The sequence below is a fragment of the Lissotriton vulgaris genome, chromosome 3_1, assembly GCF_964263255.1.
Source record: "Lissotriton vulgaris chromosome 3_1, aLisVul1.2, whole genome shotgun sequence".
NCBI classification, from domain to species: domain Eukaryota; kingdom Metazoa; phylum Chordata; class Amphibia; order Caudata; family Salamandridae; genus Lissotriton; species Lissotriton vulgaris.
In genome coordinates, this window is record NC_141689.1 from 152,151,242 (window position 1) to 152,175,194 (window position 23,953).

At 50.2% G+C, this 23,953-nt stretch overlaps 1 protein-coding gene across 1 annotated transcript in view; it reads right to left on the bottom strand.

Annotated features, from left to right (window-relative positions):
* RUSC2 (RUN and SH3 domain containing 2) overlaps positions 1 to 23,012 on the bottom strand; it is a 316,216-nt gene extending 293,204 nt beyond the window's left edge. The window contains exon 1 of the mRNA XM_086960231.1: positions 22,880 to 23,012. The gene's annotated coding sequence lies outside the window, so the exon portion shown is untranslated. The remainder of the gene's footprint in view (positions 1 to 22,879) is intronic.
* Between the last annotated feature and the right edge of the window lie 941 nt (positions 23,013 to 23,953).

Consider the following 23,953-nt stretch of genomic DNA (forward strand, 5'->3'; position numbering starts at 1 on the left):
CCTTGTTACGCCTCTCCTGGAAAGCCGCATCCTTTTGCCACATTCCAACGTTTACCAATTCTGATACATCCGGGAATACGGCAAAATCCATGGGAGTTGCGCGGGAACGCCCACACAACGGCCATAGAATGCTTCCCAGGCCAGAGTAAGGTAGTATTTTGCTCTTAGTTGCTTTAATTCATATTTATGGAGCCAGTCAGGACCACGCAAACTGGCCTTGCGTGGCTTCATTAATCTCACTTAAGGTTTGCTTTGGGCAGAAGTTGTGGGCTTCCACAAAACAAGTGCTTGCCCTCCACACAATTGCGATCATTGTATATATCCAGCTGCATGACCTTGAACTGTCAGGGGCAAACGTATGGTCCTGTATCTCAGTTTAACAGATTATTTAAGTTGTTTATCGCTGGCAGCCACACAGATGATAGGCGGGAAGTCCTTAACTAACATGGATGTTTAGGTCTGTCGTGCCAGTACGAAATTCAAAGGTACAATGTAGAAATAGAGAAGGCAGTTGAAAAACAAATCTCATTTAAATGCATAAAATCATTACCATGAAGGCTCCCTGTAACAGGAAGAAGGCAGAATGATAGGAAAAATTAGGAAATAGACTATGGGGCCAGATTTACTAAATTCTCATGGAACGCAGCTTAGCAGCCAAAAATGCTGTGCTGTGCTGCACTGTGCTGCGTTGCTTGAGAAGGAGAGAGCAGGAGAGCACCATTATATCCGCAGTGTCCAATGTCCCCACTTGAGCAGCAGAAGATTCACATAGCCCGCTGAGGTGAGCGGACTCGGAGCCTCTGAGAAACAGAGGCGGGCAGCGGGATACGGCGGAGTGGAAAAGGAGTGTTGAGCTATGCGGTGCCAGAGGCTGCACCCGACATTCATATCCCGAAAGCGGACTGTATGAAGTTTTCGTCCGACAATGCTGGGGACCCCCATTGGCATTGGTGGCTCCCCTGGAGTGTGACTTGAGACTGTACATAGAGGTCTGGGGACAGAGATGCGGTGTGGGGGAGCCCGGACGCGACATGCCTGACCTTAAAATGGGGTTCCCCGCTGCTTTCATTTTCCCACAATGGCAGACCCCAGCTCCTTTCTCCGATACTGAGCAGTTCATCACTAAGCAACTGCATCTCTGCTTCCACGTGGATTTCAGCCGCAATGTCATCCCAGGGGATGTAGTCCAAGCAGCATGGTCTCTCCACACTGAGCCTGGAATTGCTAACGTGGACATCAGTGAGAGAGGGGCCAATGCGGTAAGGAGTAGCGGGCGGACAGCGTTGCGCAAGCTGCAGCGCCCTTGCCTGCGGGGCCCCCTCTTTCGCCCGCTAGTGCAACCTGCCAAATACAGAAGAGAAGTGAGCCCTCCCCGCCACGGCACAGGTGAGAAGGAACCAGACATGGACGTGTTTCATCAGTGCCTGATCAATCCCTGCCTGTGCCGCCTTGTGTAGGTACAAGGTCCCCCATTGACTGCAAGGAGGAGATGCCGCTCGAGCCTGGCAGTGTTGGCACTGTTGGGCGGCTACCGGGAGGACTGGACTACATGATGCCAAAATTCCTCTACGGAATGCCTATTTTACGCACTCAGGATTTCCCTGCTGCAATAGCCTACCTATTAAAGGTCACAGTTGTGCGGAAATGGGCTGTTACACCAGCAAAGGCCCGAAATGAGGCGAGGCCGAGCTGAAGGGTGAGGCGAATGGCGCTTCCCAGTAATACTGGGACGGGTGCTGCCGATGGAACTATGACGATGCCCCCAGGGCTGTAACCGTAAATGTTGTACTTACCGCGTAGCACGAGCAACATGGCAGATGCCCGGTGGAGCTGTTTTGGCAGCTATAGAGGAGTTTGGCTCTGGTTCACCCCCTCGGCAGTGCACCTACCCCGCCGGACCTTGGACATCGTTTTTCCTTGTTCTCCCTGTTATGTTTTCCTTCCCTCCTCCGTATCCTCCCTGTGTGATCCTGTGACTGCCTCCCCTTTACTATCTACATCCCTTACCCCCTTTTAACTTTCCCCCCTCTACCTTCCATTCCCCATTAGACGTGTGTATTTGCTGTGCTAGTAGGCACTATAACTCTTGTTATTGTGTAATCACTGTTTTTCTCCAATGTTTATACTTACTCCTATAACTGATGTAATTTGTAACCCTGTAGCTTGCAATCCGCATGTAAATCGCTCTGATACCTCCGGGTCTAGCCAGCGCTAAATAAAACTCTGCAAATAAATATATAAATAAATAAATACACAGAGATATGGTGCTATCCTCCCTACTCCCTAGCGCCATCGCAACATTTTGCTGCCTAGTGCCGCGCACACACCTTTGCGCCATAGTGCAAGGATGTGTGCGTGAGTCTAGCACAGGTTTTGTACTAGGAGGGTGTACTAGAAGGGTTCCCTTGAAGTTGAAGTTAAAACATTTATAAAGCGCTCATATACCAAGCGGTTTCTTGGCGCTGAGGACGGACAAACTGGACAGGGCAGGGAGGGAGACCGCCATTGCGAAAAGGCGCGTGAGAAGAGCTGGGTCTTAAGAGTCCTGCAAAAGATCGAGTAGGAGGCAGCTGTTCTGATACTTAGGGGAAGAGCATACCAAAAGACTGGGGCCAGGGTAGAGAACCTCATGTCGCCATGTTTTTTCTTCCTAAATCGGGGGACACATAAAAGGAGCTTGGATGAAGACCGCAAGTCCCTGCTAGAAACATAGGCTGCGATTTTAGAAGCTAAGAATGCTGGCCCGCTGCCTGCTAAAGCCTGGAAGATCAAACAGCCTGTTTTGAAAAGGGAACGTTCAGATAGAGGTAGCCAGTGTAGGGATTTTAGAAGGGGGGTAATATGGTGGTTTTTGGGCAGTTTAAAAATTAGGCGAGCGGCTTGATTCTGAATCAGTTGGAGACGTCGCAGCTCGTATGCGGGAACCCCAGCATACAACGCATTGCCGTAGTCCAGGCGCGAAACAATCATAGCAAGTAGAATGATTTTCAAGGCTGCAGTGGAGAAGAAGCGAGAGGTCTTGCGTATGACGCGAAACTTGAGGAAACAAGACGATACCACAGCGCTTATATGAGAATGCATAGAGAGGTCAGCACTGACTCTTATCCCAAGAGTTTTAACGGAGATGGAGGGAGAGGGGGAGGGGCCCAAAGAGGGGGGTCAGAATGTAGAGGATCAGGGACTGGAGATGCCGCCCGTGAGTACTAGCTCGGTATTATCGGGGTTCAATTTAAGGTGATTAGACTTCATCCAGTCCCTGATAAAGAGCATTATAGATTGAAAGTTAAGAACAGAAGCGGGGTAGGGAGAAAGATTGAAAATGAGTTTGAGGTCATCGGCGTAATTGAACACCGTGACGTCCATAGACTGAAGGGCAGAAATGAGAGGAAAGATGTAAAGATTGAAGAGTAGAGGAGAAAGAGACGATCCCTGGGGGACACCACAGGAGACCGAGCGGGAGGTAGCAGAGAAACCAGCCAACTGGACGGCCTGATGGTGGTTTCTAAGAATGAGGTGACCCATGCCAGGGCGGTTCCCCGAATGCCCGCACTCCTGACACGATCGAGTAAGATGGAGTGCCCGACCATGTCGAAGGCAGCGGACAGATCAAGGAGAACCAGGGCCTGAGGGGAATTGATATCGGCCCGCCTCTAAGCTCGTCCAGCACAGAGAGAACAACAGACTCTGTGGAATGAGCTGGACGAAGCCCGCCTGGTGAGGATCTAGGTAAAAGGATTCCTCAATAAAGGAGCTAAGGCAGGTGGTGACATGGGACTCCAAGATCTTACCCAAAAAAGGGAGTAAGGAGATGGGGTGGAAATTGGAAAGGGAAGAGGGATCTGCTCCAGCCTTCTTCAAGATGGGAACAATTTTTGCTGACTTGAAGAAGTTGGGGACCGTTCCCTGTGAGAGAGAGTCGTTGAGGAGGGTCAGCGGGGGTTCAGGGCAAACTAAGAAGACCTCTCTGAGTATGTGGGCGGGGCAGCTGTCGGAAGGAGAGTCGGGTTTGACCTTAGTGAGTAGGGAAAAAAAGTTTCACGAGTGATCAAGGGGAGTTGCTCCAACAGGTGAGAATTAGACAGGGGCTCTGGATAGGAAAAGCTGGGGAGGGGAGGAAGAATATTGGATTTAATTGCCACAATTTTTTCAATAAAATAATCATTAAGGGAGTCACAGAGGATTTGGGAGGGGGCCGGTTGGAGAGTGACTCTGTCTGAGGTAGATATGTCATGGACAATAGAAAAAATGTCCTTAGGTTTATTAGCAGCGAGGAGAACCTTGGTGGTAAAATAGTCAGTTTTGGCTTGCAAAATAGATTTTTTTATAGTCATGCAACAAGTAAAGATAGGATAGTTTTAGGATAGAGCAATACTTCACCCTCCATTTTCGCTCAGCCTGTCTGAGAGCAAGTTTTTTTGCTTTGAGGTCGGTGGTGAACCATCTGTTAGAATCATGGAGGCGGAGCGTCCAAAGGCATTTAAGGGGGGCCAACTGGTCGCAAGCTGAAGACAGCCAGTCGTTGATTGCTATGGCTTGGAGGTTGGGGGACCGATTGGTCAGGTCCGGAGGAGCAGTCAAAAGGAAAGTGCAGAGCGGAGAAATGTCCACTCGTCCACAGTTGCGGGCCCAAGTGTTAGAGGGAAGCAAAGGTTTGTTACTCAGTCCTAGATCCAGAGAAAAGGAAATAAAAAAGTGGTCCGACCAGGGGCAGGGGCTAATAACTGGGGTGGGGATGTGTATGTTCGCAGACCAAATCTGGTCCAAGGTATGACCTCGAATGTGAGTAGGACAATGTACATGCTGAGAAAAATTGAGATTTCCAAGCAGTTCAGTAAATTCTTTTAAGAGAGAATCTTCGCGAGGATCAGATGGCCAGAAATTAAAATCACCCAGTATCAGGACACGCGAATTGTTGATCACCAGAGTGGCCAACAAATCTTGGACTGCCTGACAAAAAAGAGGCATGGACTGGGGAGGACGGTAAAAAAGAACACATGTTAGGGGGATGTGGTAGAGCGGATGACTGGATAGCCAACTGCTGCAATAGGGGGGAAAGAGAGGGTCTGGAACTGAAACTTAGAGTGTATAATGGCAGCCACTCCGCCGCCGGCCTTTCCGTCCGGGTGGTCGGAGCGCAGTATGTAATATGGGTCAGGAATGGCTGCTAGGATATCTGGCATAGAATCAGAGGAATACCAGGTTTCGGTAAGGAGCAATATATCCGGCTCAATAGAGCCTAAGAAAGAGAAGAGCTCAACCTGGTGCTTCTCCGCCTATCTAGTGTTAAGAAGGTAGGCGGAAATACTAGGCGGGGTAGGCTGTGTAGTTTGAGGCAGAGAAAGTGAATGGTTCATCAGATCCGGGAGAGCTAAGGGGGGGATCACAGGGCTATAGTTAGCGATGCCAAGATTTTTAATTTGTTGGAGTGCAGGGTCAGAGAGGGGCCAGTTGCCCCAAAGAGCAAGAAGTTCCTTGGAGGCATAAGTTGAAAAATGGGCATAGTGTATGGCCCCCGGCCCCGCCCGGCCATGGACTGGCGCAGACAGGCTTGCCTTTGGCACGCCACCGTCGAGCCCGCTGCGTGCGTCCGCTGCGCGTGCGCATGAGCCCGTGAATAAGTAGGTCGGAGAACTGAATAGCTAGAGCGCTGACCTGACACTGCCCGGAAGTGGATGTGATAACCCCGGAAGCCCTCCGATCAATCGACACACAGCCGTGTCGGACCGGGGCCAGGGGTAAGGCAGGAATGAGCACCAAATGGCAACAGGTAGGAAATACAGCTAAAAAAATTAAGCAGAAAAAGTTTTTAAAAAAGCAAGGATTAGTCCTGGGTAGTGTACACGCGAAGCTAGAGACAGCCCTCTGCCACCGGGTACCAGTCGCGTCGGCTGCGCGTGCACAAAAGCCCCTGAATAAGTAGGTCGGAGCGCTGAATAGCTAGAGCGCTGACCTGACACTGCCTGGAAGTGGATGTGATAACCCCGGAAGCCCTCCGATCAATCGGCACACAGCCGTGTCGGACCGGGGCCAGGGGCAAGGCAGGAATGAGCATCAAATGACAACAGGTAGGAAATACAGTTTTTAAAAATTAAGCAGTCCCTTACAGTACAAATTAGTATGCTCAGACAACTTTTAAAACTTTTCCTACTTTGCATGTGTGCTGTACAGTGCAGCACAAATGCAAAGTTGAAAAATGAAGGAGAAATGAAAACATATCCCATTTTAACACCTGCTTTGAAGTGAAGTTAATTTTTGCTGCAAAACCCGGCCTCAACTTTTGGGTAGAGTGGGTTTTGAGTCAAAAACTATGGGTAGTTGCATGGGAACAACCAAGTACCACCCATGTAATGCTCCCTTGACGCAAGTAATGCAAAGTAACGTTACTTGTAGGCAAAATTACAGGAAAGTATATAACAAACATTTAGTGCTGGTTTGCGTCATATTTGTAACGCAAACACAGCATACTTGTAAATCTGGCCCTAAGTCTCAAGTGTGCAGAAAAAAATCGGTTAGAAATTGTGCAACATCCCTAATAGATGGCAACAAGTGGCTGGCTCACTCCCAAATTTCAAGGGATTATATAGCTGTTGTCTCCATAGGAAACCATTGAAACATGAAAGACAGCACTTTTTGTAATAAACCTTTAGGGTTTTCTAAATTCTGCTCTAAAACTCATTTTTTGAGTCAGTCCTTTCTTTATTTACTATATTTTGAAATGCTGTTTTGAACCTTGTCTCTGGGACACATTGCCTCATTATTTAGGGATCACACCATTCCCCGATCCGCCCAACATCTGGGTATGTGGTTGTAATACAGGTTTTTAAGAGTACAGCACTGCAACAATAGTATTTCCTATGTGCAGGTACACTGGAATTATGCAATTTTGCAGCGTTTTCTGCATAATTATGGAGTTTTCTTTTGAAGGAACACTTATGTGACAGAGAGAAGAATCATCCACATTATATCGATACCAACAGCAAATTTAGTCTTCTATCCCGTTAGATCGACACTGAAATTTCTCTTCAGTCCTGCCAAGCTAGATACTTTTGGAAAGTAGGATACCATCGTGGTTTAACAGATATAGCTGAAACATCAGCTAGTTCCAGCACTGACGATAGAACTGACAGCAACGACCTGCGTGCTCGTTTAGTCACAGCATTGAATATATAGAGAGGCTCTACCTCATAGTTGCAAGGACGTATTCTACCGGCTGTGAGGAAAGCAAGACACCGGTATTCGCCCCTGAAGAAGGGAACAGGGCTTCCCGAAATGCATCGGGCGACACTGCTTCACAACCTTTGGTGTCATTGTGCTATGTAATGAATTATCTTCTGTAGATAGTTATGTATATAAATATATGTAAACATGTATAATCTCTACAAGAGACATTATGAAAAATAAGATTTATACAAACTGTGTCTATGATGAATCATGATAATATTGTGTAGGAACACCGTATCATCTTCTTGAAAATTTATGTTGAATAATAAATTTACCAAGCAGAAGAGAAGTTTACAGATTATTCATTTCCCACATTAGGAAGGCATATTATATTTAATTTGTTGAGAATTAATATTCTCTAGGAACAGTGCATCCTGCATATAGGCTTTGCTTACATTTACTTTAATTATGGATTTGCCACATCTGCCACATAATCCACCATTTACTGCGTATTTTGCAGATTTTAACAGGAACAAAATCTTTCTAGCTCAAATGGTAAACATTTACCAAACACATGGTGTCACCTGTTGCCGCACAGTGGAAGGCCCTTTGCAACAGTTTCCATTGCTTATTGATGTATTTTGGTGTTAAACTGGTGCTACTCAGTTGAAGCATTTGCCCACAAATTGTGTAATTTGCCTTTACTTGACACATAATTTAGTCAACTGTGCTGCATAATTCTGGCCTCCCCATCTGCAAAATTCCAGTGGTACCCCTGTTATGTGTGGTAGATCCATCTCCATGAGGCAGCTCCGTGAACTATCACCAGTGTCCGCAGAAGCCACCCCTAGGCAAAATGTCTGCTAACACTCTATTTTCACTTTGGTTGTACATTTCCATCACCCATATTTTGTGCCTGAAATTCCACCATGCTGCATGCTTTCGGTTTGAGGAGCCCCCAGGCCACTCAATGGCTTCTCTTGTAGTAGTGGCAACCAGTGCGGTGGAACACATCTGCCAGCTTGCCAGAGTTTGGAGATTTCCACACTAAGGCTGCAGCAACGTGGTGCCATATGTGAAGGACAGCTGAGTAGACTAATGGATGAGGAGGGCTGACCCAAACCCCATCTGCCCATGTTCCTACCTATGTACCTTTTATTTATGATTAATTACACAAGGTATGAGAGAACACCAAAGCTGTCTTTACCCTAACCTAAAGACACACATTCATGTCCAATTTAGTTCTGGGACCACCGTGTCAACAAGGGCTGCATCTTCCTGTTTGGTGAAGGAACTAACAAGACGAGGGTGAAGTAGCAGCTATTGGCGCAACACATTTTGCTGACCACCCAGCACATCCGTAGCTGGAGGATTAGAGAGAGAGAGAGATTTAACTCAGAAGACACCCACAGAGTGCCCTTTTGTACCTAGTATCAACCACTGATCAACAAATACTCAAGGTGAAAAAAACAAAATGGAGCTAAATGTAAAGAAAGTAGCCCTGGCCTGTTGTGAGGTCATATGGAGCCATGTTGAAGTGGGAGTGTTTGGAAGTATAAGGAGCAGTAAAGCGCTGCTGAAAAATAGATTAGTCTCAGTGAGAGACTGCCAGCCACACCGGGGCTACAAGTCAGGTTGGGGTTGTCCTAGTGCCGGAGGTCCTACCTGGCCGCCAAGACCTGGAACAGCCTCCCCCTGCACCTCTGACCCTCTCCCACCCTACAGGAATTCAGGAAAGGTCTGTACACCTGGCTGTTCGACAGACAACATGCAGGAGCAGTAACCACCAGGGCCTCGATACCCTCACAGGTGATAAGCAGTGCTGTAAATCTGGTTTGAAATTCTACATTCAGGCTTAGGCTTCCAGAAGAGGAAGAATGCAGCCATGGTTGGAACTCTCAGCAACTATACAAAGGTATTCCATGCTGGAAAGACCCCGATACCTCTCAATCGTGCAGACACCCCCGTTCCAATGCCAGATTCTGTTAGTCGGATGCAATCATACCGAGCACTGCATCTACGCTGAAGACTAGCCCCAGAGATGGTCAGGAACCAAGCACCAAGGTTCTTCCCTAGATACAACCTCAGAAGCCCCATGTTTGGTGTTTGACTCTTGAGAGGCAGTAACCTATACTTATAAAGAAAACCAAAACGGCCGTCATGCGCACTTAGGGCACTTAGGGCCTCATTTATGAGAAGTGACGCATCGCTGCGTGAAAGCAGAGCTGTGTCACTTCTCATTGCGCCCTCCTTGCGACATAAAGGATGCGTCATATTTACTGTATGACACATCATGTCGCAAGGGGTTACAGATACGTCAGTTTTTTACGAATCTGTAGGCGCAAAAGTGACGCATCGCTTGAGTGTGTCACAAAAGTGACGCAACTCCAGCAATGCGTCCTTTCACATGGGGCAAGCCCCATGTGAAAGGGCCTGCATCAGATATTGACACATTTGCACCCTAGAAGTGGCGCAGTGAAATCTAGTAAATTTCACTGCGTCACTTTTACAAGGCTTACTTACGTGGGAATGCCCACCATGCATACATTATACCTGACGCAGTTATAATGTAGCGCAGGGGTTTACAAAGTGACGCATCTGCTTACATGCGTCACTTTGTAAATAGGTTGCAACAGGAGGCATGTTTTACTCTGCCAATGCGTCACAAAAAGTGACGCAACTGAAGCGCAAAACTGTTGCAAGGCCTCATAAATAAGGCACTAAGTATGCATAGTTCGCTCCTCCTGCCTGAGCCACCAGCCCCGCCCCAACCCAACCCAACCCCGCTGCAACCAAACATAAAATGATGATTACGTTCAGTTATTGTCATTTTATTTTTCCCTCTTTCACTGCTCTAAAAGCAGTTGGGCACGCTCCTCCGCCATAGTGGAGGAGCCGCCACTGCTTGCGGGGCGTCCCCTCCCTGCGCAGCTGGAGTTAAGACTCCAGTAAAGGGATTTTACAAAGCTGCCACACCTTACAGAAGCTTTTCAGGAAAGTACGAAAGGTCTGGCGTATTCCCTCTTTAATGCCTAGAGCCGTACAGTGTTGAGAATAAAATAATAAAATATATAAGATTTTTGCTTCATTTTTAGTTTGAAGTATTTGATTTTGGTAGTAGCTGCTTTCACAAGAATGAATGATGATTTATATTCTGCAGGGATTGCAGCTATATTAACTTTTAAATAAGGCCGATGCTGGGGGCATGCACTTGTGTGTAAAATAACCACAAGACAAGCGGGCATCATTAAAGTAATGTTTATAAAGTTAAACAGTAGTTCTGAAAAAAGTAAGTTTGCATCACTAAATATGAGAATCCACCTAAAGCAGAAACAAATGAAATGTGCAGGATGTGTGATGCTGGGGAATGTTTTGTGACAGACACTTTTGCTAACATATCGGACAGAGGCAGGTTGATCAAATTTTTAGTGTGCTGTGCAGGGCTTAATTTGTGAAAGAAAGACTGCCGGTGCCCAAAGCTGTGCTCAGAACCGATGGCCAGCCCAATTAAACATCGGGGGCCAAATACTAAGGCTGGTAGGGGCCTATTTATTGCTTCTCTACGTTACAAGAAAAGGGCAGGAATGAGCCACATTTAACACAATACGACTAATTCCCAGCGCTGGTGCATAATGAGCTGCCCAGCACCAAAGCAGGCAGTCTTGCACCATCCTTGGCACCTTCCTGCACAAAAACAATCCCCTGAGGCATATCCCTCAACAGTACATATAGAAAGAGGAAGTAATGAGAAGAAATCAAGATATTTCCCCTTGTAACACCTCTTCTGGGAAGGCATAGCATTCTGGCGCATCCCTAGGTCTAACAATAATGGTAAATCTGGGAATGTGTCGAAATCTATGGGAGTTGCATGGAAAAACCAACGCAACGCCCATGAAACGCCTCCTTGGGACAGAGTGATGCAACGCAGCGATTTGTGCTGCGTTGTATTTCTCCAAATGTATCAAGTCACTCAGGGCCACGCAAAGTGGCCTTGCATGGTTTGATAAATCGCATTTTAGGATTTGCATCGCACATGCACCAAAATGCATGGTGCAAATGCACAAAAACCCTTGATAAATATGCCCCATAGTCTTCAATACAGACACTCCATGTCCCTTTTTCTCTCCCATGTAGCTTCCTGTTTTCTACCTTTGTTGCAATATGGTGGTCTTTCTCCTACTCCGTCCTTTTGTTCTGTTTTTTTTCCTCTTTTGCACTTCATAAACATATGATGTGGGAATATATATGTGTCATCCCCAAGAATAAGTGGCAGTGGTACCCACCAGCAACCACCGGCTCAAATTAAGGACTGTACCCCCATTCCCTGTAAGTCAGAGAAGGTATGTGGAATGCTGGGAGTGCTGGGACGCCCTGTTGCTGGGGCAGCCATGCGCTCTATAAATGACCCTAACATACCATAACATGATGTCATAGAATGTTGGTGTGCGGTGTGGATTAGATCCCAGGAGAAGGGGGCAGTCGAAGGAAGGAGAAGCCCTTTCAGGCCCTTCCTGCTGTTGCTGCAACCTAAGGGCTTAACATGAAATAAAGAATTTACCATCACCCAAGTGGCTCCAGACGCTTGTACGAATAATCCTACCCCTGTAACTTCAACAGAATTATATATGCAAAACATTTCATCTGGGTAGGGGCACAGAGATGCTTGACAAGGTTCGAAAAATGGCTTCTCGCCAAACAAACAGATACAACCTTATCATGGATTTGTACGCAAAGCTTCTCCCTGCCGCACCTGGGCTGAAGTCCCGCGTAGGCTCCGCTGGGAAGCAGAGCTGGGTAGACAGTTGACCCATAAGGAGAGGCAAAACATATACTACAGAGCGCGACATTCAGCACGTAATTTATCAAGCATAGAGATGCCCACCAAAATAGTAACCTATTGGTACTTGACCCCGCTAGGTTCCATAGGGGTAACCTGAACCGCAGTGATGACTGATGACTGCTGCCGGCACTGCAGGCCAAGTGCACTCTGATCCAAATCCTGTGGGACTGCCCCACGCTAGCACGTTTCTGGGAAGACCTTTTAACTGATATTGATACGCATTTCCAAACTCAAATTCACAGCTTTCCAGCCTATGCCATTCTGGGACTCCCCAACGTCCTTACATATCCACTCACTTCGCGCAGGGGCCGTCACATTAGTTTCACACTCGGGCGACGCACCAAACAATACTGGCACACTGGGGGACAGAGAGACAACCGTCACATTTAGAATGGCTCCATTGCATTTGGCTTGTACTGGGCTGAAGATGTAGCCGTAAGACTAGAGCAGTTGACCTCAAAGCGGGGGAACAGGGTTTGAGCCTCAACAACAACACTCCACATCCTGTGATTCTTGGCAAATCACTTAATCTCCCTGTCTTACAAAAATGAATGTGTCCTCATGTAAGGAAACTGGTGGTCATGTTAGGCACTCTGATACCTGATATCTCAGGTCTAGTTCACACTATATAAAACACAAAAAAAACAGATACAAATGGCTCAGGGATATTCATCTAGAGATTTGTGGCAACCTTATATAACCCTTCTTTTCCAAGAATTTAGAGAGCTAACCTGTCCCCGTTACCTGAGATTGCTCCACTTGAGCGAACCGGACCATCCACCAGGGAGGGAGGACCCAGCCCCGTAGCACATTCCTCTTCTGTTCTTGCTTTTTAGGTCGAGCATTCAAGACCTCTTGTATATACTTTAGTATATACTTATATGTGTATGTACTTTGTGGGCTCTGGAGATCAGCCGTAGGACTTCTCTGCATCCGCTTAGGGACTTTTTTTCTGTTCAACTGCTTCTATTTAACTGTCTTGATAGAAAACGATCAGTAGAGTTCAGTAAAATACCAGAATCACTTTAGCATTCTGTAGATTCCAGTTCATAGAAATTGTCTTCCACGAGCACCTGTAGCCAATAATATTTTTTTCAAATCTTAAAATTTTCAGTGATATGCCCACCGAAGGCGCTGATTTTATATTAAAAACAGAGCTTTGGACTATACCGTTTCCCACTGAAAGGCAATATTTCTCTCCATGTGTTTCCATTCCTGGCATGTCACGCAGTTTGGTGCTTACTTTCCCTCCATGTTAAAGAGCAGTAGATGTTTCAGCATCCAGGCTAATGTGCTGCATAGCTAAATACATATAAGGTCCCAAAGGCGAAACCGATTTCATTGCAAATGCTTGTTGTATTCAGATATGGCTGTGTGTACCCGGGGATGGTGGTAGGGTGGGGCGGGAGGGGGTTTGTTGGACCGGTTTAAAATAGTTGCACTATTAAGCTTTAAAATTCAGCATAATTGACATGCGGATTACACCCGGAGGCCTTGTGTATTTACATTGCTGCAACAATAAAAACAAACTTGACCTAAACATTTCACCTCAGATTAGGTGTGGCCATCTGTGTTTGACAACAATATGCCCTGATGCTCCCTGAAAAGTTACTTCCAGCTTCCTCCTTCCAAGCAAATCTCCTTCAGAGGGACACTCAGCCGAGGAGACAAACAGGCCTCCCATGACTGTACTTCCTTCTACCCCACGTAGACAGTGACGTTTCATTAGCACACGCAGATCTGCTGGAGAGGACACAATACAGAACACAGTTTTAGGATGTTTTGTTTAGTTTCTGGTGGCACTTGTAACCTGTCAGTCGGATTGAACCTGGTGAAGTCCTTGTGCATCAGCACCTGGGAGCACCCAGCATCCACCCAGTGCCAATAAGTGCTGTACATAGAGAACCCTGGTCCAGATATACTCATTTGCAGCTCAACATCCACATTTTCTAGCACAGTGCCATGTCTACTAATACTGGCCTGCTGCTGCTCTCATCCCGGGCACTAGTGCTCTGATACGGTTGCCTTGTGCGACGCACACCCTTGCACCATGGCACAGAGATGAGTGTGAGCAGTGCAGCATAGGATAATACGGGAAACATGTCCGTGCAGTACAAACTCCTATGTGTAGGCAAACTTAGGAGATAACCCTTTGGATGCATGCTGTGTCTGGGCATTATGTTTTATATAGCGCGAACTAGACCCGAGACATCGGGTATCAGAGCGCTTTACAAGAGCACAGATGGACAGACACATTCATTTTTGGTTTTCACCGGGAGATTACGAGATTTGCCCAGAATCACGGGCTGTGGGCGTCCTTGTCAAGGCTTGAACCCGGTTCCCCAGCTTTGAGGTTGATTGCCGTAAGGCTACATCCTCTCCCCTCTTGTCTCTTGCATGGGCCTGTGTGAAGTAGGCAACAGTTTTGATGGAAAGCATCCAAACCTAAGGATATTTGTGCTGAGCCGCCCAAGAACCGCCTCCAAGATTCCAAGCCATGCAAGGCTTGAAACGCAGTCTTTACTCTGATAAAAGATCACATTTCCAGCAAAAATACCTGCTGCCACGTACAGTCAATGGCAAGCTTCAGCATGAATAGCAAGCATTAGTAAGTCTGGGCCCATCAATTAATAATGTATTCACTTGTGAGACACTACTATCACACCATAGTGAAGGACGGTTCCTATGACGTGCAGCCCCCCTTCACTCCCCCCCCCTCCTCTCACAGCGGCCCTATGGTCTCACTGCGGTCACTAATTCAAATCCACTCTCTCAAGACCATTACAAAAGAAGGGAAGAGGAAACAATATTGTCATGGCGCGTCCCTCCTCCCCCGTGTGAACCCTGTGCTACTGAAATCAATGCATGCCTGGCACCAACAGTTCATTCGTTTCTAAGACATGTAAGTTCTGGTTCCCAAAGTTTTTCTTTGGAGCCCGTTGCCAGCTTTGTCAAATGCCAGGTTGTTGAGCACCAAGGCTGCCCAGTCCTGTTTCCACCCGGGGCCTCTTCCCACCCTGCCCGGCACTCCCTGTGTACTTACCTCACTCTTGCAGATTCTGTTTCATTTCTGCTTTCTTTGTGTGTAACTCATTCTTCATTTTTCTATTCCTTTTTTTGATCCCAGGCATGTTTTTTGTGCCTCTCTTGCTACGGGCCGAAATGTGCCCGAGTCAACAAACATGAGTGCCGCGGGGGCCCACCTGCAACCACGGATGATAATTGAGGGGATATTTATGTAGGTTTAGCATCACCTTTGTGCCACGCAAGGGGGCGCTCAAAACCTAGATTTATCAAAACATGCCAGGCCACCTTGCGTGGCCCTGAGCGGCTTGATAAATTTAGAGTAACGAAATGCAGCACAATCGCTGCGTTGCGTTACTCTGCCCCAGGGAGGCGTTCCATGGGTGGTCGTGGGTGTTGTCACGCACACACCCATGGATCTTGGCGCGTTCCCAGATATACCACATAGACCTGGGAATGCGTCAAAAGGTGGCCCCTCTGCAGCGCTCTGCAGCGCACATAGAAAGAGGAAAACGCCTCGATGGGTTGGTTTTGTGCAGAAAGGTGTCCCCTCCTGCACAAAACAATGCTGCTTACAATGCAGGCACCCTCATGTAGTGCTGTTAGCACTCTAGTTTATCTGTGCACGCATCCACAAATCCGCAGGCCAGGCGTGGCCTGCGGGGAACTAATAAAAGGAAGGGGTGCGCTCGGGCACGACACTTCCGACTGGGAACCAGCGTCAGCCTCAGTCACTTATGCAGCGCGTCTCCACCCCTGCGCTAGCCCAAAGAAGTTAATGGGCCCAGCCTGACGCAAGACTACACTGGCGACGAGCGGAGGGGGCCCAACCCTCGCCCGTGCACCTGGCTTCCTGGAGAGCGGTCCGCTCTCTTCCGCGGCACCGCCGCGTGCGTTGCGCCTTGGCTCTTTGCCCTGTGAGCCCACCACCACCCCAGGTGCACTCCTGTCGGCTGCCTGCTGCCCAGCTTGCCCACTGGGGCGTGACCCCATTCCCTGGCTGCCCTCTGGTGTGGGCGCGAGCCATCGGCTGTCTCCCGCGGCGTCCCGGTACGAGGTTTACGACGCCTTGCCGGACCTCACGCATCTCGCGTGGTCCGCGGAGCCGGCACCCTGCCAAACCTCACGCATCTCGTGTGGGAGCGGGAAAACGCCTTGCCAACCCTCACGCATCTCGCGTGCAACGCGTTTTGGGCTTGCTGTAATCCAGGGGAGTGCAACGTCGCCTGGAGGGACTACTACCGTCACCTGAAGGCCCCAGAAGTGCGCCCGAAGCGGTCCTGACCGTCCTACGCCCTTCCAGAGGCGGCGAACGTGACGAAGGAGGGGGCCGAGAAGCACGGTGAGCAGACGGCGCGGCTCATCGCTCAGGTACAAGCGAGTGCGGCGATACCTCGAAGGGACTGCCCGGACCTGGAAGCGCCCCGCCCTAGCAGGGAGTCGACGTCATGGGGTATGGAGATGCTGTAGCGCCCATCATACATATCCCTTTTCAGCACGCCGCGGCTGGGGTTCTCCCGCCATTCAGTGAGGCGATTGACCCGTCCACAGCTTCGCCTCGGTGGAAAATCTGGCTTGAAAGACTGGAGAACTACTTTGTGGTCACGCGTGAGACGGACGACGCGGTGAAAAGATCTTTGCTACTCCACTACGCAGGGGACGAGATCTTCAGGCTCTTCAAACACCTCCCCAACACGGGCGCGGCGACTACCTACGCTTTCGCAGTTACCGCCCTCAACGAACATTTCGATCCCCAATTGAATGTGGATTTCGAGGTCTTCAAGCTGGGACAGGCACGTCAGCGTGACGGAGAAACCATGGACCAATTCCACACGCGCGTCAGGGAACTGGCCAGTTCCACCGACGAGGACTAACCCAGAGCCATACGGAGGCAATTGATTCAGGGATGCCGGGATAAGACGTTGAGGGGCCAGATCCTCCGAAAGCCTGGAATCTCCCTGGAGGATCTCCTCATCTTGGCCAGATCCCACGAACTCTCAGATGTTAGAGCGACGGCCATGGAACAGGCCCTACACAAGGCCCCGATCAAGGTGGAAAACATCAAGACGGAACGCGAGGATGCGGTGCGGCCTCGGACACGCGGTCAGGCACCTAAAGGGTATCGGAAGAAATCAACTCAAACCCGCTGTGGATACTGCGGCCACGAACCACACGCAGCCAAGGACTGCCCGGCCCAGGGACAGACGTGTGGGAACTGTGGAATCCCAAACCATTTTGCAGCTGTCTGCCGCAGGAAGAACCAGCCCAGGAACCCCAAGAAGTCGTGGACGCCCACCAAAGCGGTCCGTCAACTGTCACTAGCTGACCAGGGCCTGGAGAGGCCAGAGAGACACCTGCCCACGGTTGACGACAATTCGGAGTCGGACGCCGAAGAGGCGTATGTCGTCTCTTTTGCCCGGGAACTCAAGCAGCGGCTGCGACCACAACTGACATGTGTGGTGCAAATGGGACTGAACGAGGTGAAGGCAATCACCGACACGGGGGCCACCGTTAATGTGATGGGACTCCAGCAGTTCAACAAGCTAGGCCCCCCCCCCCAAGTCCTACCGTCCAAAACGAGGATCTTCGCATATGGCGCGGATACGCCCCTGCCCCTCAAGGGGAAGATCGTGATACCGATTCGGGCAGATGAGGAGGAGATAACGGCAACCATTCACATCATCAACCGAGAGGCCGACACCCTCCTGAGTAGCCACATGGCAGAGGATCTGAAGTTGATAGCTTTTGCCAACCGGATTCGAGCCCACCAAGTGGACGAGTTGCTAGGACGGTTCCCCGAGCTGTTCAAGGGACTAGGGTGCATCAAATGTGACCCTATCAAACTTCACATCGACAAATCAATCTCCCCCACAGCCCTGCGCCACCGCCGGATACCATTCCATCTCTGACCCCTAGTGGAGAAAGAACTAGAGAAGCTGGAGAACCTTGGGGTAATTGAAAAAGTAACGGGACCCACCCCATGGGTATCGCCCATGGTGATAGTGGAGAAACCAAAGCAGCCGGGCGAAATTCGTCTATGCATCAACATGCGGCTCCCAAACACGGCCATCCGGAGGGAGAGGCATCTGACGCACACCATGGACGACATAGTGGCCGATGTGAATGGATCAAAATGGTTCTCCAAAATTGACCTCAATGCCGGATATCATCAGCTGCCCCTTGCGGAGGAGAGCCGTTTCATTACCACCTTCAGCACCCACCTCAGCCTACGGCGATACAAACGCCTCAACTTCGGCATATCCTCGGCAGCCGAGGTGTTCCAAAACACCATTAGAAAACTCTTATCGGGACTGCCAGGAGTCATCAACGTCAGCGATGATATCCTAATACACTCGTCCACCGCATCTGACCATTATAAACACCTGCGGAGCGTCCTAAAGAGGCTGAGTGACCATGGAGCGACACTCCACAAGGACAAATGTCAATTCTTTCAATCATCGATCAAATTCTTTGGCTACATATTCAATCAAGAAGGAATTCAGGTCGACCCGAGAAAATCCAAATCCATCAAAGATGCACCAGCACCCAAATCACCAACGGAGGTGACGAGTTTCCTTGGGATGGCCACCTATTGTGGCCGTTTCATACCAGGCTTAGCCACCAAGTGCGAACCATTACGAACCCTCACCAAATCCGACGCTGCATGGCAGTGGGGCACCAAGGAAGACGAAGCGTTCCGGAGCATCAAAGACGCCCTACTGGAAAACGCGACACTGTCTTACTTCGATCCAGGGAAGCGCACCGAGGTCATCGTCGACGCAAGCCCAGTAGGCCTGGGAGCAGTCCTGACACAGGAGCACGAACCCGGACAATGGACGGCTCTAGCGTTTGCCAGCAAGGCCCTGACCCCCACCGAGACCAGGTATGCCCAAATAGAGCGAGAAGCTCTGGCGATCAAATGGGCCTGCAGCCATTTTCATCTTTATCTTCAAGGCCACCCATTCACCATGGTTACAGACCATCAACCCCTGGTACACCTCTTCAAAGGTACGGCCCCACACCCACCACCACGCATCGAAAGGTGGGTGATCCAACTACAATCATATGGGATGGAGGTGGTATACCGGCCAGGTGCCAAGAACCCGGCGGACTACTTATCACGCCATCCACTCCCCCAGGAACTGCCTTCCTCCGATGACGACTGTGAGGAATATGCCCGATGGGTAGCACTCACCTCATGCCCCCTGTGCATGACCATCGACGAGATCAAAGAAGCGGCTGCTGAAGACAACCCGTACATGAGATCACTACAAGCTATCCAGGAAGGCACGTGGACCAACTACCTACACCCTCCCGATACCTGGACGGCGGCGGACAAGGAGACCCTTACAAAATTCTGGCATGTTCGTCATGAACTCAGTGCTACAGATGATGGCGTGCTGCTGAGGGGTACACGATTGGTGGTACCACAACGTCTTTGAAATCGGGCTACACAGCTGGCCCACGGCGGCCACCAAGGCACCACGAAGATGAAGGCCCGCATGCGGGAGAAGGTGTGGTTTCCCGAGATGGAGACCATGGTCGAGGACTATGTGAAAAACTGCCTACCCTGCCAACTGACCAGTGATCCGGAGAGGCCGGCCCCAATCATCACGGAGGAGGCCTGCACAACACCATGGACCAAAATAAGTGTGGATTTTGGGAGCTTCCCGGGAGAGGGACACACGCTAGTGGCCATTGACTCATACTCGAAATACCCTTTTGTTGAGAGGATCGATTCCACGGCCTTCTCGCACGTAGGACCCGCCTTAGAGAAGCTGTTCTCCATGTTTGGCTATCCGGAAGAGCTGAAGAGCGACAACGGACCACCCTTCCAGGGAGTGGAATTCGCCACCTTCCTGAAGGCAAGAGGCATCAAGCACCGACGCATAACACCCCAATGGCCGCAAGCAAATGGAGAGGCCGAAAGGTTTATGCAAACTCTCAACAAGACCTTCCGCATAGCGCTAGTGGAACAGGCAGACCCTGAACAGAGACTACATGAATTCCTACGGGAGTACAGAGGGACCCCTCACTGTACTACACAGAGGAGCCCGTGGGCACTCATGTTCCAAGGACACCGCAGGGATCTCCTCCCCATCGTTCCGGGGACAACACCTACCCCGAAGGACACAGAGGGGACCCAGGAACGGAGGCGACAAAACAATTGGCGAACGAGTCAGCGCCGGAGAGCGACCACACGACGGCTGCGCCAGGGAGACCAAGTGGTTATACGAAACCGACGTCCTGGAGGAAAATTCCAGACGCCCTATGAACCGGGACCGTGGACTGTAACGGCCACGAATGGAACCATGGTGACTGTGCACAAGGAGGGAGAAGAAGTGTCGAGGAACACCTCGTGGTTCAAAGTAGTACCACCGGGGATAACCAACAATTCGGAAGTACTGGAAAATGCGGAGGCAGCGCCCAGGGCTCTGACCCATGAGGATGGAAACAACTCGCCGGCAGGGACACAAGAAGGGTTGCCGGAATCTGAAGATGGTCTTCCAGTGACGCAAACCCCCACCAGGAACACCCCACACCATCGGGAACCTGGGCGGAGTCAAACCCTGCGATACAACCTGCGGCCCAATCCACCTCCAAGTCAGAAGCTAAAGGACTATGCCTGTCAACTAAGCCCCTGAATACGTCAACAAGGGACACGCAAGTACAGCATTTTGTTTGTTTGAAATGGTGATAGACTGGCTATCCTATCTCGAGACATTTTGTGATAAAGATATAAAAGTTTGTACAGTTGGATAGGGATGTAGTGCTGTTAGCACTCTAGTTTATCTGTGCACGCATCCACACATCCGCAGGCCAGGCGTGGCCTGCGGGGAACTAATAAAAGGAAGGCGTGCGCTCGGGCACGACACTTCCGACTGGGAACCAGCGTCAGCCTCAGTCACTTATGCAGCGCGTCTCCACCCCTGCGCTAGCCCAAAGAAGTTAATGGGCCCAGTCTGACGCAACACTACACCTCACACCATGGTGCAAGGGGGACTGCAATGGCGCTAGTCTGCACATTGTGCGCAAGCGCTGGGAAAGGACAGGAATGTGCTGTATATTGTTAAGTGCGCCGCATTGTTGCTCTGTCCCTATCACGCAGCGCTGCAAGCGCTGCGTGATATCTTAATAACTATGGCCCTCAGCACTTCTAGCACATTAACCCCCCAAAAAGTGCCCAGTCAAATGCCCTCGCATTTCCAGGAGGCGGCCAGGAGCTGACCCAGTGCATGAGCTCCACCTGTGCCCTCTGGCAAGCACTGGAATGCATGCTGAGTGGGAGACACCCGCATACTTCAGCCATGTGGGAGGAAGGAAGGGGAGGGTGGAGCAAAGGGAGAGGCCAGAGCGGATGGCCATGAACAATCCGATGGAGCACCTTATGAGATGGCAGCAGAGGCCTATCAGAGCGGACCAATGTTTGAAGAATCAGGGGCACGGCTAGCAGCGCTGCAGCAGGTGCAGGGGCCGACTGAACCCAATTCTGTCAGTATCTTACTACCCATGCAATGGGCCCTTTGCACCCTTGAGGCCTCCCTGTCAACAATCTATGCGACAAAAAGGGCATATTTTGTGTTTAACTTGCATGTTCCCCCGAAAGGATTCTTGGCGGTCTATAACATATTTTGTGTCTAGCGAAGTACATGTCCAAAGCTCCCGTGGGCAAGGGTGGGAAGGGGGTCGGGGGGGGGGGGGGGGGGGGGGGGGGGGCGGAGCTGCGAAGTACATGTCCAAAGCTCCCAGGCCAGAGACCCTGCATGGCGCCAGCCAGTGTGTGGTGCGTGACTTATGCTGATGAAATGTTGCAAATGGTTTAAAGTAATTGTGCAATACATGTTTCATTCTTTATGCAGCTCAGGGTACCCCCTGGAGCTCGGGGCACTCAGCACTGAGGGGGCTATTGCTGTGCCCCTGGCTGCAGCTAGACTGGCACGGCTGAGCTCATTCCGGTGGCATTACCTGGGGTCAGAGCAGCAGGTTTTTAGGTGAAAGTACTAGCCGTGGTGCTGCAGGACGGGCATTCCTCACCTGGGCTGAAAGTGGTAGCTTGCAGACCACATCGCAGGGTTACTCAGGGGCATAGCTACCACTGGTGCAGCAGGTGCAGTGCACCAGGGCCCGGAGCCCCAATGAGCCCATTGAACGCTGATAATCGTTCGATTTTACTACCCCAAGAGCCGTAAAAGGGTAATTTCCCTTGCTTGCACTAGGGCCCCTGGCATCCTTGCTACGCTAGTACTGGGGGGCACAGGTGCCCAAAGATGGCCGCCTTCACTGTGAGGTGGTGGGGCGCTTACTGTCCCGAGGCCAGCCCGTTGGAGGCCCCTGCCGGGTGTTTATATGAACTCTCACCGTCAGCCTAGCTTCAGGTTGTTACTAACAGTGGAACCAACGCATACCTGGCACGAGGTGTATTTAGGAGGACCCAGGGTCCATTCTAGAATCAATGGTTGCCCTTCTCAAAAAGGCACTGGGAGTATATGGGCTCACACAGTCTAGAATGTACTGCATTTGGCACTTTAACTGCGAGTTTCCTAAATTTTAAGGAAGGTTTTAGCTTTGAAATATTTCTGGATGACATCGACCAAATCCCCCCCCCCCCCCCCACACCACCCCCCCCACCCCCGCAATTATGCGTATGAATTGTTTTTATGATGTACATGATCATACTTTTGATCGAATAAAGAATATATATAGACATGGCATGAGACGACCCTTCCCACCCGCGAACAGCGCATTGACTAACCACACCCGGGCCAGAGGCGCCCAGAAGCCCCCTGCAGGCAGCATGCATGGAGTACCTACACCAGTGCTGCGCCTGACAAGCTCTCTTGTGCAGCCACTTACCAGCGTGGCCTCATAGCAGCAGTCCGCAGCAGCTCAGGGATGCCGGGTACAACATGATCCCATACAGGGCTTCAACTTCCGAAGGTTCAGGATGCAGATATCAGAATGGCAGGCACGTGTTTGCATCCTGTGGTTTAAAGTACAGTGCTTTGAGGCGCCTTGAGACGGAAGCGCTCTAAATGAGAACATATGTTTAAATTATATGTTCCAGCTAGTCATATGGCGGCTCCCAAAATCCGTGCAAAACCTCACACAGCAGCCTCCTCCTCACGCGCAGGTGTCGAAGCCGTTCTCCATGCCCAGTGGCCAGTCTTACTTGGCTTAGCTCCTCCCAGTTTCCGGAGACCCTAAGGGGTCACTCTGTCCCCGGACAGCGCCCCTGCACCCAGCTCTGCTGACCCAAGGGGCTGTTCCGTCTTGCTTGCTCCTGGTTGCCTGGGGGAGTGGGCGAGCTCACAAGTGGCCCGGGAGCATCCTTGGATTGGAATCCAGGCCCAGGGGGGGACACGTGGGCACGCACAGGTGCCTGCGCGGAGGGGCGCAGACCCCCAGAATGACAGGCGACCAGCTCAGATGGCGGCGCGTTATTTAAAGACCCCTTGGCTGGGGTATCAGGTTCAAGCACTGCTGGAAAAGCCGCAGGCTAAAATCACAGCTGCTCCAGTTAACCCTTTGTTGACTTCTGCCAGGCAGCCCACAGCACCCTCATGCGCCTCTTTTGTCACCACAGAGACCAGCAGATCTGAGAGTTATCAGTAATGGCCCCCCACAAGGAAACAAACACCTTACACATCAGAGTAGAGCAGAGATCTCCAACCTTTCCTACAGTGAGAGCAACTTCTGATCACTGAAAACCGCCATGAGCTACTGGCTAATACAGGTGCACAAAGTACACAGAGGCCGAATAACTTAAACAATGTCCTAGACTAGAGTATCCCACTCCGGCTACAGGGACGGTTTACATTTAGGGACCCTGCGGATTAGTGTTATCCCTTTGCTCTAGTTGAGACAGGAAAAGAGGGTGAGAGAGCTTGAGAGAAAAAGAGTCAGAAAGGAAAGAACGACGGAATGAGG